Source organism: Sus scrofa, chromosome 13 (genome assembly GCF_000003025.6).
Source record: "Sus scrofa isolate TJ Tabasco breed Duroc chromosome 13, Sscrofa11.1, whole genome shotgun sequence".
Taxonomy (NCBI): domain Eukaryota; kingdom Metazoa; phylum Chordata; class Mammalia; order Artiodactyla; family Suidae; genus Sus; species Sus scrofa.
In genome coordinates this window covers 88,204,524-88,220,000 of record NC_010455.5, presented here as the reverse complement: position 1 = coordinate 88,220,000, position 15,477 = coordinate 88,204,524, and the positions used below count along the sequence as shown (strand labels likewise).

Below are 15,477 nucleotides of genomic sequence, written 5' to 3'. Positions count from 1 at the left end.
TCTGAAAGTTCCTCCCACATGGCTTGCTTTAGCTCTTGCTTTCATTTTGTATTAAACAAAAAGTCATTTGAGGGCTATTTAATGCTCTGGTTTGTGTGTTCCAATACCAGATAAAAGTTAAACAGATGAACCATTTGGGGGGTAAGAATTGGGAAATCCACGGCTGCTAAAATGCTTTAAAGTTTCAAAATGGTTTTGTTTTTTTAAACCCATTTTCCATGTTCCAGCAGCTGTGGGTTTTCCCAGGGCTCCCCCTGTGGCTCAAAAGGGAGCTGCTTAATGCTTAACAGATGAGCCAATTGAGTTTTTAAATGCAAAATTAAACTTAAAGTGCACAAAGAGCACAGGGGAATCCACCGCCCAGAATAGGTTGAAGGAGGAGCATGGGCTGTGAGCACTGGGTTGTGGAGAGACACAGCCTCTTTTACTTCATCCAGAGGCCAATGCAAGGAGGGTACAGACACATTTACCTTTTCATCAGCCCCTCAAACAGGCTGGAATTATATGCCATATTGCCAATTTTTTTTCGTAACTACTTTCTCTAGATTTATTTATATATGTCTATTTTTCTTTAAGAACAGAAAAAAGAGGGGAAAAAAGAGATAGGTGGTTGTGTTCTCTAGACTATAAGGTCATGTCTGTTTGATCTCCATCTGGTTTGTTCTCTCAATGACGGTGAGAGAAATTTTTTTTTCCCTCAGATACCTAGGTACTTTACCTCCTGTGCCCCAGACACTCCGTGGCTCATCTAGATTCTCAGAACATTCTGCTGTGGATAGGAAGAGCCAGGACAATTACAGACTTTGGAAAAAATTTTTTGCCAACTTTGATAAAATCTTTGATGCAAGACAAATCATCTTAACAACAACAACAACAAAAAAAATCTCTTTTTTTTTTTTTAAGGCTATGGAAGTTCCCAGGCTAGAGGTCAAATTGGAGCTCCACCTGCCGGCCTATGCCACATCCACAGCAACTCAGGATCCAAGCCGCATTTTCAGTGTAAGCCACAACGTGCAGCAATACTGGATCTATAACACACTGAGCAAGGCCAGGGATCGAACCCACATCCTCATGGATACTGGTTGGGTTCTTAACCCACTGAGCCACAACAGGAAGTCCAATCTGCCTATTATTTGTGTAAGTGCTTTTATTTAAGAGGCTTCTAACATTATCAAGACCCAAGTCCATGGGTGTACTTTCACTGAAGGTGATAAAACCAACTGATGAATTCCAAATTGTGGAAATCTTTTTCAGAGTCAGTCTCATGATTTCAACAAGTTTTTCATAGCAGTATGTACACTGGCATTCCAGGATAGGATATAGCCCCAGTGAGGCTCATCAGACCACATAACCTCCCAGATTTCTGGCCAATATATATGGGAAGCATGAAATCCTTAGCATCGTTGGGAGGTATGTTACCTGTTGTCTAGTGCATTTTAATTTCATTTAAGGAGTATTTAGGATAATCTTTAAAAAGTGCGAAGAAATTACAAACACATTGGAAAACTTATATTGCTCAGATCTTGTATTCATACCCAGTTTTTAAGTGGGAAAAACATTTAAAATCTGTTAGTGCCTCATTTTTGAAAAAATCATTCCAGTTGATAGTAACCAAAAAAATTTGTTATGCTGGCAAAAACTTCCAAATAGGATACAAAGAAGAAGATGCTAGAAAGCTTCAGGTTCACACTTGATATATCACCAAGTCTAGCACTGACTTGTGACAATAGACCTAAAACGACACAGGAATTTACACATGTATGTGTACACACACATACTTACACACACACACATCTTTCAAACCTTCTCTACAGCTGCTATTCAATTACAAATTACATTCCTTAAGGATTTTTGCCTCCCTCCAATTCTCAAGTAACTATTTTAAGATTTTGAGAGCTATCATGGCCATTCCTAGTTCCTGCCAAAACAAACAAAACAAACAAAAAACAACCAACTATACAATAGGCCATGATTATTTGGTCTCAATCTTCATTCTAAAACTTGCCAACTCTTGTTTAGTGGAACAATCATTTTACCTCCATCATTTAAAAGTAAAAGGTGGATTGTGAAATGGCTACTTCTAAAAAATAGACTGAGGTGACTATTCCTACTCTGCATTTGCGTATTCAGAGATTTGTCCCTCTTAGGTAATCAAATCTACTTGAGTCATTGACTACATCCAGCCTTGTCAGTTTGCCTGAAGGAAAGATACTGATGAGGTTGGGCTCCTGAGAAAGCAATCATATGGTTAATTGCTTTAGTGTGAACCTAGCCATTGTGATTAAAGCCTAGGACTTGTGTTTAGGTAGAGCAGAGTTTCCATGCTTCAAGGCATTCCTTGGCAGAACTCGTCTTCTCCAGGCTTTGAGAAAATGTGCATCAGCGTATTTCCCTGAGGAGTGACAGTGTTTGGAGGCTCATTCAATCATTGGACCATATTCAAAGAAACTGGATTAATTTGAATATATAATCACTGGATCGCATATTCATATATTTGTTACCTCTTTGAAAGGTGATCATCAGAATGCAGATTTAAATAAACAAGAATATGTCAAAACTTAACATATTATCACTTTGAATCTAATGTGAATTCTGCTCACCCCAAAAGAATCTTATACCTGTTATCAAATGATTGCACATGCCTAGACACTGCTACTGGTGTGCTTTTCATGGACATAAATTAAAAGACAATGTGCTTTGCTTTTTAAAATAATGCTATGGCTTATCTTTTCAGAATTCCAATTTTAGTAGTTTCTTATAGAATGTGATTAGCACTATTTAGGCCACATTTTTATATATCTATACACACACCAACATATACACATTGTGTGTATATGTGAATGCATATGTAGATTAAATTTAATGTACGTAACATTTCAAAACTTTTGTTTAATCTTTCTCTCCTTTCACAAAATTATATAGAATCAAATTATTTTTTTTTCTCTTCGTAGAAATGTTAGCTTCAGAGGTCACTTTTTGTAGAGAAATTTTAAATCATTAAGCAAATAGAATACAAGCCTTTTTTTTTTTAATTACCCAATATACTTCTGGGGCTTTTGCAAGTAGAGGTTTATGTGCATCGATGCATTAAAAACAACAGCAACAAAAAACATCTATCCCTGTTCTAGTAATTCAAATCCAACACCATTCTGAGTGGATTTTTAATTTACTCATGGGAGTCACATGGGGGTAATTGATGATGACTTCAAATTACTTTCATCTTATTTATCTTAAAATCTATTCCCTAATCTGTTACTACATTATGGACAATAACATCATTCTATCAATTGTAAAAACAATGGAGTTTTACTAATTTAACTGTATTTATTGCTCCACTATAACCTCATAAAAAGTGATTCCCATGTCTATAAGATATTTTAGAAACCCTCCTTTCTCAGAAAGAGAGGCGGTTATTATTAAGACTTACCATTTTAAGAAATGTTAACAAAAAAGGGGACATATTATGGTATAGCTCTCAGCATTTTGCATTGTTCTCCAAACAGTTGCCTTCATTTTCAGGGTGGATCTCTGAATGTTAATAGGGGATGCATCACAGGCAGAAGCTGGGAGCATGCAAGCCATGTTTGGCACATAGATTCTTTGTAGGGAAAAACGTTACACAAAGCATGATGCATCAAGTGCTTTATTTCAGAAATTAAATCTTATTTTTTGACCAGTTTGACTCAATATATCCTACCACTGGAAAAAAAATTGCTCCTAAAAGGTTTAAGCATTAAAATTGAATGGGAAGTAATAGAAAAACATAACCTCTATTCCCCAATGCAAAAATCAAATATGCAAATATGAAAATGAGGGGACTCTGCTTCTTCCCCTTACACAACTGATTAAATTGTCACTGCTGGAGATTACATGGGGTTTTATTCCCTTTACAGCCATATTCAATTGGACAGACAGAAAAATATATTGCCACAGACGAGACCCACCACCTGGGTACACTGTGCTTCCAGTTGCCTGCAGAGGTCTTATCCAGAACTTTGCAGCTACCCCTTTAAAAAAAGAAAAGTATGAGATGTGATCATTCACGACAGACTGGCTTATCTCTGAAGTCCTTTCCAACTTGGAGATTCCAGTAAGACAAAAACTCCTCCTCTTATTACCAGATATTAGCCTGCAGTTTAATTCCCAGGTAACAAAACCTTCGCCAGCTCATCCCCTTTTTATATCGATTCTAAAAACACTTCATTCATTCTGCATGAAACTCTCATTTAAAAAATATATATCAGAAGTTCTTCTCTTTCTGTGTTGGCACTTTATTTTCTACCTGACTGATGCATTTATTTCCTGGCTTATCGATCTTGACACTGAACCTACCCTGGCCCCCAGTTGTTCCTTCTAGATAGAAATAGTTGATTTTTGCAAAAACTGGATATAAAAACAGAAGGATTACCTTTGCTTCTCTTATGTCGTGCCACGATTCAGAAATGGTTCTTGCAGTCTGTCTGGATGTAGGAGAAGTTAGTACTCAGATGATGTCGCCTGCCTGTGTCACTCTGCACGGCAGGGCTGAGCAGAGGGCTGGCTGCCTCCAGCTGCAGTCTAGGGCCTGTGTTAAGGACACACAGAACTACTTTGTTAATGAGATCGTTTCTCTGGTGCATAGAGACGTAGCCACAAGGACAGAAGGATTTAACAACTAAAAAAGGTGGTAGGGTGAGGTTTGTGAATTGGAGAATTAAGGAAAAAAAATAACAACAGCAAAATAATAGTGAGCAAATGCTTCCTTGCAAGGACAAGCAAACAGGAACAAGTCTATTTGCCTTTAGATGTGTAGTAGGGATACATATGTTCGTTTGCTATAGAAGCGAGACACAGATTAAATCCTCAAAAAATTTTTAGATGGCTTGATGTGTGGATGGAAGTATTTTTGTTGCTCTTATTGTTTATCCATTCAGCAGAATGACACTTATGGAGGTTTTTCACTAAATAAGATCTCTACTATGTCTGTTGATTCAACTGCAATTTGAAAAATTTGTCTTTTTGGATTGGGTGAATGAATAATAAATGATCAAAATTTCTCACTTCTAATATACAGAAGGGTAAATTTATAATAAAATCAAGTGATTTCTCCATGCCCTAAACCCAGAATTCCATATGTATTTTAAAACACAGACATATATTATGTTTAAACAGCATTCTGTTTTAACTTGAGAATTTTTTAAAAAAAATCATTGCTTTGTAACATCACGTATGACCTTTTCTTCTAGTAAATCGGCTCAATTCAGATATCTTTTTGCTGTCAAAATTAAAAGCAGAGTTGTGTGTGTTCTGCTGGCTTGAACATATATACACTTCAACCCTTTCTTCTCTATTTGCTTTTTTCTGTCTTTCCCATGTTTCTTTATTTTTCTTTTGTTTTCCTTTCTAGACTTCCCAGGGTTTTTGTTTTATCATATTGTTCTCCTTGCATTGTTCAAATGCTCTTGGACAAAAGTTCCACATTTAATCTAATTGTCTTCATTTTGTTTCATTTCCCCAAAGTTTTATATTGTTGCTATTTTTTTTTTCTTTCGCTTCTTGGCCATTGTGCTTATTTATGAAAACACCATTCTAAAAGTCAGACTAGTAAGGATATAGACAAACTTTACCATTGACTGTACTTATCTTTACATATTTTGGCTTTTAACATCTTTATTCCCTCAATCAGTATTGGGCATTTTGAATCATCCTTTTATCTGTTGCTTTGGCTTTTCTATTACTAATATCTTTTTGTTTCATTTTTCCCTTGATGTCTTGATTTCCCAGGCTTCTAGTCTCTAAAACGTGGCCACCATTGATTCAATACTTAGTATAAGCACTGTGTTCAATACATCATAAATATTCCCTTGAACTCTTACTGCAACCTTGATCTCATCTCCATCTAGTACAAGGGAAGGCATAGGCCCAGTGATTTAAGGTACTGCCTTAAGGACACACAATAACTGTGATAGCAGGTATCTTTCCCCAGAACTAAATCATTGAGGCAAAAAAAAAAAAATCAAAAGTATATTTTGAAATTCTGTTATATGTATGGGAAAATTAACTTTGCAGAAATATACTCACTTCATTATTTATATACCCTTATACCTGAAATGATTAAGTAGAAATTTCCTTCTTGTCTTCCTGTTGATAGCACTCACCAACTTCAGTTTTGTGATTTAAAAAAAGAAGAAGCTCTAAACTCCAGTGACTGTCTTCAACAAAATTTAGCTAAAACCTGGTCCAAGTTTTATTTGTACATATACCAATTTAATACATGATCATAAATGTAAACAAACCGTGACAGCAAGTTTCTACTAGGAAAATAAACAAGACATGGCAACTCTAGAAGCATGAAGAGATTGTGCTGTCTGAAAACCCATTGCATTATATCAGCCTTTCCAGGAATGACATCAGTGATCAAGTATGTTTTTACAGTTGTCAAAGTAGTGGATCAGACATTTAATCCTGGCTTGCTTGCAGCTGCTTTTTTCCATCCTTCCTTCCCTGTATTATATTTGCTTTTTGAGAGAATAAAAGAATCATGTATTCCTTTACGTTTTTCATTCAGATTCAGGAACTCTCATACTTCTTGCTCTGATGGTGAGATGTAGGTGTTACTCTTGAAACTCATCAGTTTGCAAGTTCCATAAACCCACCATTTAATCATTACCACTTCTTCATCTTATTCTTGCAATGACATATTTTATATACACACACACATACACTTTTAAGAAGCAGACACATATTTGATATTCCACTAGAAGTTTCTAGAATTGTTGCAGCTATTGCCATGAAAAAAGTTGTATTTCTAGACTTTCGATAAGAGCTTAACAAAATTCTCTTTGATGAATTGCAGTGCTGAAAGGCTGTTCTTCTACTAAGCTGCAATTAATGTTTGTACCCAGCAGTATCCTAAGGAATTGCAGAAAGAACAAAGTTATCAACTAGCAGACCTGAAATAGCTAGAGAGGTTGACCACAAGGATAGGATGATAGTAATGCAGTGATTAAGGGGAGAGATTGGGAAATAAGGGAAACTTGAACTTTGAACTTCAGCTCTGCCATTTGCCACCTCTGTTGCCTGAGCAAGTTACCTCATTTTTCTCAACCTCGGTTTCTCTATCTATAAAACAGGGATAATAATGTCCACCTCCCAGGACTAGCAGAAAAATTTAATCAGGTTATGCATATAGAGCATTCAGGACAAAATGTGGTGTTTAGTAAGTCCAGTATAAAAGACAGCTGATAGTGTCATTGTCATTATCAGTTTTATCATGATTACACAGTAACTAAGAATTGGTTTCTCTTTCTTTCCTCCTTTTGGCAATATGTACTGAGCCAGAGAGTCATTTATCTAGCTTATGAGTGGCCTTTGAGGTCTTAGTACTTTCTTATTGTTGTTTCCCCCATGGTATAATAACTTTGGATATAACTCCTATAACAACTTTAAGATCAAGATAAAATCTGGACTGAATGAATCATACATAAGCCAGCACTTCAGCACACATTATAGTATGTGGAATTTATGTCTGTTGGCAGGTATTTGAGTACAATCCATATGAGGCTCTCACCTTGTTATATCAGCCTCTGCTAGTATTTAATTTCTCCAGTAAAAATTCCCAAGGTTAAACCTAATTCTGACGCATAGGCGTTCTATACTGTTAAAATGGGCTGAACTGAACCTTTACCTATAAGATTGTCTACCTTAGGGAAAACATAATTTCATTGAGTATGCTTTATTCATTCATTCATATAGACATACATGCCTTCATTCATTCAGCAAACACTTGTTACATAACTACAGTGTGATAGGCACTACACCAAAATAATCCACACAAGAACAAAGTCATTTATTCCCTGTATATAATATGTATCCTTAATATGCAGCACAATATGTGGCATATGACAGGTACTTGAGAAATATTTGCTGAATCAGTGAATTTTATCTTGGGATGGATTGTCTTTCATGATACATAGGAACAGCATGAAGAACTGCATGAGGAAAACAAAAACAGCAAACAAGCCAATGATAATAAGATTCCCCTTTCATGATTACGCACCAGGCTAAGTGCAATCAGAGCTTAAGAGTTTTCTTCAAAGTTTCACTGCCATGAACTGATATGTTTTCAGCTGGATCTGTCAGAATTTTTCTAACAACAGTTTCCTAAATTAACCATTTTCTCTTGAAGTAAAAAAAAAAAGAGAATGAATAGTAGATGAAAAAATAGTAATAGCTATAAGCAACAATATTAATATACTTTCCTGGGAAATATATATATATAAAGATTGGCAAGTCTAATTACTGAGAGCAGGGGTTGGGGGTAGGTCCAAATACATCAGCTTTATGGGGAGTTCCTAAAAAGAAGGATATTTTGGTGAGAATCACAGAACTTTATTGCCTTAGGTATCAAACTGTCACTCTAATTTTTACAGTTGAAAAACTAAGATCCAAAAGAAGTTCAGAGACTAACCCAAGGTACTTGAAGCCCAAACATGTGTTCCGGTCTCTGACGTTTAAGAAAATAAATGACCTTACCACTATATCACAAGACCTATTAAATATAAATGCTAAAATGGATAATTCCATGAATAGCCACACTTTATCTGTAAGACATTGAAAATTATAACCCAAAGCAGAAAAGGTGCAATAAAATATTCCACATGCTGTTGGTGTTGTTTTCTACGAAAAAAGGTTTAAAAATAATAGAAACTTCAGTTGTTCAAGCATAATGTACTGCTATTCAATTGAGTCCCTAAATCCAGATTAAGACAGAGTAAATTCCAATGGGCATGTCTTTTTCCCCCAGCCATTCATATTGAATTTTAAATTCATGTTAGCAACTGCCTATACAATCCAGGAAGGAAAAGGAGGAGGTAGTAGGGTTAAGGTTGGTGTTGAACAAATTTCTGAATGTAAATTTGTAATTTAATCTTGGAAGAGGAGACTTAAGCGGCGTTCCAATATTTAAAACAACACACATAGCTGTTTATAAATAACAATTTGAAAACATGAAAAAATTTCAAAATTGTAGCCTACCGTTGATAAGTAATCATTCAAACAGTAACAAAAGAAAGTGACAATCAACTTTATAGTAGGTTTGTTCATCCTATCTATGTATTTAAAATATTGCTATATGAAAGAAACAAGGGGTAGTTATGTTAATTTCATAGACAATTACCACTTTGGGGTAGACTTAATTAAGCATTCATTCCTAACTATTGTCTTTATGCTGCTGTTTAACTGAATGGCATAAATGTTCTTAAGAAATGAATTTATCGGTATAATGAATTTATCTTCTATACACAGAACACTGAAGGATGACGTGGGAGGACCAGGATCGAGGCTTTAAAATGAATAAATGTAAGCACGTCTAATTATTTCTTTCAAATTTATAACAACATTCTTGCTGTTAACAAATATAAATGTAACATTTACTAGGAAATAAGAGACTGTAGACGGAAATAAACAAACCTAAGATGTAGTTCATCTAAGTAAACACTGAGGTTATAAACCTTCCAACTCAAATATCAAGAGCCCTGCAAATTAATGCTCCACACAATAGACCCTTTGGAAGCTAACTTAATCCACCCCCCTGAATCTACATGAGGGCCATGCATAACAATGCAGGAGCTGGATTTCCATTAAGAGTTTCCTCTGCAGGCTGTCAGCTGTTTGAAGAAATAACAATTTCCTAGGCATGAAAGCTTTTTCAGAAGGTTCCCACTGATGTGTAATAAAAGTGACTTTCCTTTTTTCTTCTACTTCTTCCTTTTTTCCCCCTTCAGATGTAACTTTGTAGGGAGAAAAGGGGTGGACTGAGGCCATAGGCCCCCTACTAGTTTACCTTACGTGGATTATCAGTGCAGGTGTTAATATAATTGAAGGTGTGGTAGCAGATACAACCCCCTAATAGCTTTTCCTATATGGAGATTACCTAGGTAGAGAATGCCAGAGTACCTGAAGAATAGGCAAGTGAGTACCTTATTAACATATCACCATTCAGCGGCAGCTGCATATCTGGAAGAAGAAGAAGAAGGAAAAAAAAAACCTTTAAAGAGCCTATTCATCTATGTTAATGGGCCCATTGCACAGCACATTGTGTGAGAAATTAAGTCTCTGGCTGTGAACTTCCTGTGCTGTGCAAGCTGCCTTGACTCTTTTTTATTGCTTCAGTGTTATTATCTCCTCCTGGAAATAAAAACAATCATGTTCTCACATTTGAGAAGCCAAAACATTCTGAGATAACAAACTGGAGATGCTAGTTGAAAGTTTCTTTTGTCTCCCTTATTAAGTGAAAAAATATGTTTTGAAATTAAAACAACCCCCAAATTCACATCAAAGCACATCAAATTAACTGAGCTGCCCTGTGAATGACAAAGCTTTTTTCTCTCTTTTCTTATAAAATACACAATTAAATTGCTTTCCTGGTTATCTTTCCTTTTTTAGAATTAATTTTTGATGACAAAAATGTTAATTTATTCAAATTAGACATTTTTTTTAAATGTGCAACTGGCAAAAGAACTGCCCTACTCCTAGAAGATAAGTACAATACAAATTGGAAAAAAATTACAATAACGGTATTTATCCTCAACAAACAATTTCAAAATCAAGACAGGCTTGGTTAACATTTCAAACATGAGAATGGAAAAGGTAATTTAAGATTAAGAAAATGTCTCCTTTTAGAGTAGTTGAAAGGCTAGAATGTTTGCTCCTGCCTTTTTCTTGGCTGTTGCAAGGCTACCACAGAAACTGATATACTTTTGGCATGAAAGCAAATCCTCCTCAGAAGAACAGAATGCATTTCCATCATTTTGTGTGCACGTTACATCATCATCACCACCACAATCATCAACATCCTCATCATAAAAAAAGGGCAAATGATCAATACTAACTGATTACAACTCAATTAACTGAGAATATCCCAGTGTAATTTAAAAAAAATCTAGTTTCTTTCTGACTTGAGTATTTTCAAGTTAATCTAATATGTTTTATTATGTAATGGATTTCATGAGCATGGGAGACAATAAAAAGGATACCGTAATTTAATCTTCTACTTCCCTGTGCTAATATCCATTCTGTCTCCCATGGCAAAATTCATCCGAAAAGAATAGTAGTTATTATCTGCTGTTTCAGGGTTTGGCATTCATAAATCTTTATTTGAAGAATATGGCAAATTAGCCATATTATATTCAACAGATTTACAGGTGGATACATCCAAGATGGATAGTTGAACACTGTGGAATTTTTTTCAAGGAAATTCTTGGGGGCATTCAGGGCTAGATTGTTCATTGGATTTGGTTTGTCTTCTCAAAAAAATAAATTTTGTAAAAGAGGAAACAGTCAAATAGACCCTTCTGTGAATGATAGGATGGCAAAAATGATTCTTTATTTTGTACAGTAAAATCTGCCTCTGCATTTGAAAGAATGTGCACTGTCAGGATTTTTCCTCAAGACATATGGGCAAATTTTCCAAGTTGCTGCTTACTAGTACTTTGTTACTTGTGTATTTATCAACATATTAATTGAATTATTTGCAAGAGATGAATTTATTTACTCTGGAATCAGTTGCTTGACTTTAGAAGAGGCTGCTACTTTTCTACTGGCTTCTTAAAGAGAAGACCTGTTAGAGTACAGTAGAGCAAAACTTGACTATCCATTCTTTGCTTAACTAATTTATATTTTATGTTGCTTTATATAGACTACTACATAAACATAAGGTTTTCTAGATTAAGTTGCCTCTTTCAGATTTTACTATTTACAAACTCCCTCTTTAGATCAGCTTCCTTTTATAAAATAAACTTTTTTTTTGACAAAATATCCTCTAATTTGGGGGCTAACATTTTATGAGCCGTGATCTCTTGTTGAGAGTACTAAAATACCAAGGAAGAGCTGAGCATTAGTACTTTCTTCACCAAGGGAGCAGTTGATATCTCAGAAATCATGGAGACCAGTAATTTTAAATTAGGAGTAAAAAAATAAAATAAAGTTTTAAACTAGTTCCCTTAAGAAAATTCAGATTAATGGGCCATTCACAGTCCTGTTAACAGATGACCACTGCATGTGCCAGGTAATCAGGATGACATTGTTGCCAGCATAAAAGTGACACCAGAACTTGTCTTCATTGGCATCAGAATTGCCAGCCATATCACCTCTGACTGCAGTGGCCCCACGTCTATTAACCTTATTGATTTGGAGTCCCACTGGGCCTCCCTGGAAAACTGTTCCCTGCTGAAAGGCTGAAGTAGATCAATCCTAAACCATGAACAAGAATTCAATAAAACAGCACAGTACAGACCTTCAACCATTAAGTATTCCTTAAAGTAAATCAAATTAAGAACCTTGTTATAATGAAGATCTTTTAAGATTTTGAGATGTAAATTGATTCCAAGCTCCCAAAACTAAACTATTGTCTAGAAGGGTCATCAGGCTGTGACAAGAGAAAAATTTTTTCCCATGCTGTGAGGTATTTAACTGAAATAATAAGGGGATGGGGGTTGTGTAATCAAGATGGCTGTCACCTGTAAATGAGTGGTTTTAAAGTCAAACCTTAAAAAGTTATTATTTCATAACAAAGTGGAACTCTGTTCAAATTTTCAGTAGAAAATATTATAGTAGAAAGAAAATCGTTTTTCTCAATTGGTACTAAAATACATTTATTTTACTTACTAGTTGTTGTCCATGGCACACGTTTGAATTTTCTGATGTTCTTGGTAGATTTACCACCCTTCTCAAATTCATAGTTAACAGCTAGCTGAAGAGGTCCAAAATTTCACACCTCTCTAAAAAGGGAGAAATGATCTATATCTGCATAGATAATGGACTGCTATAAGCTTATTTATATTTAAATATAATTGAATTCCTTTGGAATTTGATTTCATCTGTCCAGATACTATAGTTTTTGGTTTTTGTTTCTCCTCACGGCCTTAACCTGAACCTCAAAAAAAAAAAAAAAAAATTATCTCCTTAAAACCAAACAATAATTTTTTACTTGTAAAATCTGAGGCTCTTATCAGTATTATCCTTAAGTCCTAAATTCACAAGAAAGAATATAGATAGACTAGATAGATAGGAAGATAGATATGATGTATATATATAATATTTTAACTTTATATTATGTAAATATATATTTACTTTTTGCATTATAACAATATATGTCTACATTATATATATTTATGTTCCTTTACATCTGAATGTTTCTTTTTTATCTTAATTATATTTTAAAATTATCTATGTAATTAGTGAATGAATATGCTTAGAAGTTTTAGATAAAATACTTATGCAATTGAAAATATGGAGACCACCTCTGATTTCAAAATTATTATCAGTGGAAATCTTCTTTTCCCAAACACTTTCTACATGGCAACTTAGAAAATTCAGTGTTGGGTTTTTTGGGGGCTTTTTTGCTTTACTGGAAAATAACTAGCATATTGCCTATTCACTGAAAAAAATGACCCAGTTGATTAGTTAATTTGGTAAAATTAATGCCATGTAACTAGAATAATGGAAATTCATGTTTGCTTGCTTTATAATTGGCGATTATCTTTGATCAATAATGTATGATGGCCCATATGAAACAGCCACATAGAATATGTCACAGGCTATCTCTACTTAACACCTCTAGGCAAGAATATTGTATAGGGAAAAAAGCCAAAATTACTGTTTTTCTTTATTAACGGCTCTCTAAGGAATACACTGGAATGAGTTCTGTCTGCCAACTAATTGATAATTATTTAATTAGCAATTTATAATGACAATGGGATTTTACCCCCCACCAGTCCATCTCTTCTTTAAGACTGAAGTAGACAACCTTATGCATTTTTGCACTAACTTTTGGAAGCTTATACAAACCAAAGTGTGTTCTCGCTGTGATTTTCTGAGTTAAACTCCACAAGCCATGTGTGTCACCACTCCTTTAAACTGCGGCATTTCCTTTTCCCATTACGAGGGATGACTGGCACTTGAACAATGTGTGTGGGTGTACAGCCTTGTTGTGTCACTGTGGACAGTTCTAACAGCAGCTTCATTAGTTCTTTTTACAACAAAAGATAGGGTTTTTCTCCCTGCCTTTTTCTTTCTTTCCCTTAGTTGGCATGCGGGTTGAATTTTCCTCGGACCCCCTGCTTGACTTTTTTTTTATTCCTGAACTTCTTTAGAATGGTGCAGCCATTCGAACACTTGGAATTGTAACTGATAGACTGTTTGCAGGGGAACTCATGAAAGTTCTCTTTGTTCTCCCTTCTTTAACCAGGTTTACCAGCCCCTCCCTCTCACCAACCAAAAAGGAAAAGGAAATCCACTTTTAATTATACATTGATGGAAATCACTGTGTAGGAAGGGAACATTCACTGTGGAACGCCCATTTTACACTTTATTATGAGCAAAAAGAGGAGCTTGCATCAGAACGTCCCTTCTCAATCGTGAGCCAATGCTCAAGTGAAAATATCTTTCTCCAAACCCTTCTGTTCAGTTTTAGATTTCTTAACCAATGAAAGAGTTCTGCTTGAGAAATAAAACTGAGTCATAGGTTTTATAGACTTAAAAAATATGTACATCAAAATTTAAAAGGACAGAAGAGTAAAAATATATAATGTGTAATGTGTAAATCTTCAAATAACTACACAGGAGGATTTTATATAGATAAAATGGAAAAGATTGAATTTCTAGATAAACTTCTAAAAACATTTAAAATATCTATCTGATGGAAGTTTTTGCCAATTCAGTGTTTTTGTATCTTCTATGCAAATAATAAGCATGGAATCAAAAATGTTTGCAATGGGAAGAGGACAAGTGGTGGGGTCTCAATGGGAATAATGGGGAAAAAGTATATTTTAATGGTAATCAATAATTAATAAGGAAATCTCAATATTCTTTCTAGAAAGAAAAGAAGAAAAAAATGAAAGGATCAAGAAATAAGCACAATATTGAGAGAATTCAACAGTAATTGCTTTATTATTATTATTATCATTTTTACTTCTAAGGCAAACACTTGTTTTGAGATTAGAAACTGCTTTCTTTTTTGTCTTTTGAGGGTTTGCTTATGCAAGAAAGAAAGGTTGTAATGTCATGTGTGCTAGAGCCAAGGCCCTTGCTTGCGAGGACCAACAATCAGGCTGCAATAATGCTATACATTTAGAGTTTACACCCCAGGCCCGTTATCACGAGGGTTTCACTACAGAGTGAATGTCAGGCAGGACAACCCACTTTTTATAGGTAAAGCAACTGAGGCTTAAGAGAGTGCCTAAGTGGCCTTATTAAACAGGGTCCATCAAGAAAACTAAACCACTACAAGTACTTTCTGAATAAGGAAATTTGTATAGAAATTATACTTTTTATGAATGTGGGGTGAACTATTTAAGTGCAAGTCTGGAAGAGGGGAGTAGAAGTAAGAGACATAGTTAATAACCAGATCCAAATGAAACATTGGCCCAGGAAGACACAGGAGAGCTTGCCGGAAAATTTGAGGAGCTATGTTCATCAGGTATCTAAGGGTGTCCTATG

General features: G+C 35.0%; 2 long non-coding RNA genes across 6 annotated transcripts in view; one reads left to right on the top strand and one right to left on the bottom strand.

Moving 5' to 3' along the window:
* LOC106505379 overlaps positions 1-15,477 on the top strand; it is a 135,883-nt gene that overhangs the window by 51,197 nt on the left and 69,209 nt on the right. For all 3 annotated transcript variants that reach the window (XR_002337722.1, XR_002337723.1, XR_001299740.2), the window contains one exon: positions 9,286-9,339. This is a non-coding gene — a long non-coding RNA (uncharacterized LOC106505379). The remainder of the gene's footprint in view (positions 1-9,285; positions 9,340-15,477) is intronic.
* LOC106505376 overlaps positions 1,010-15,477 on the bottom strand; it is a 464,045-nt gene continuing 449,577 nt past the window's right edge. For all 3 annotated transcript variants that reach the window (XR_002337720.1, XR_002337721.1, XR_001299736.2), the window contains 2 exons: positions 4,409-4,564; positions 1,010-4,007 (listed from right to left, as the gene is read on the bottom strand). This is a non-coding gene — a long non-coding RNA (uncharacterized LOC106505376). The remainder of the gene's footprint in view (positions 4,008-4,408; positions 4,565-15,477) is intronic.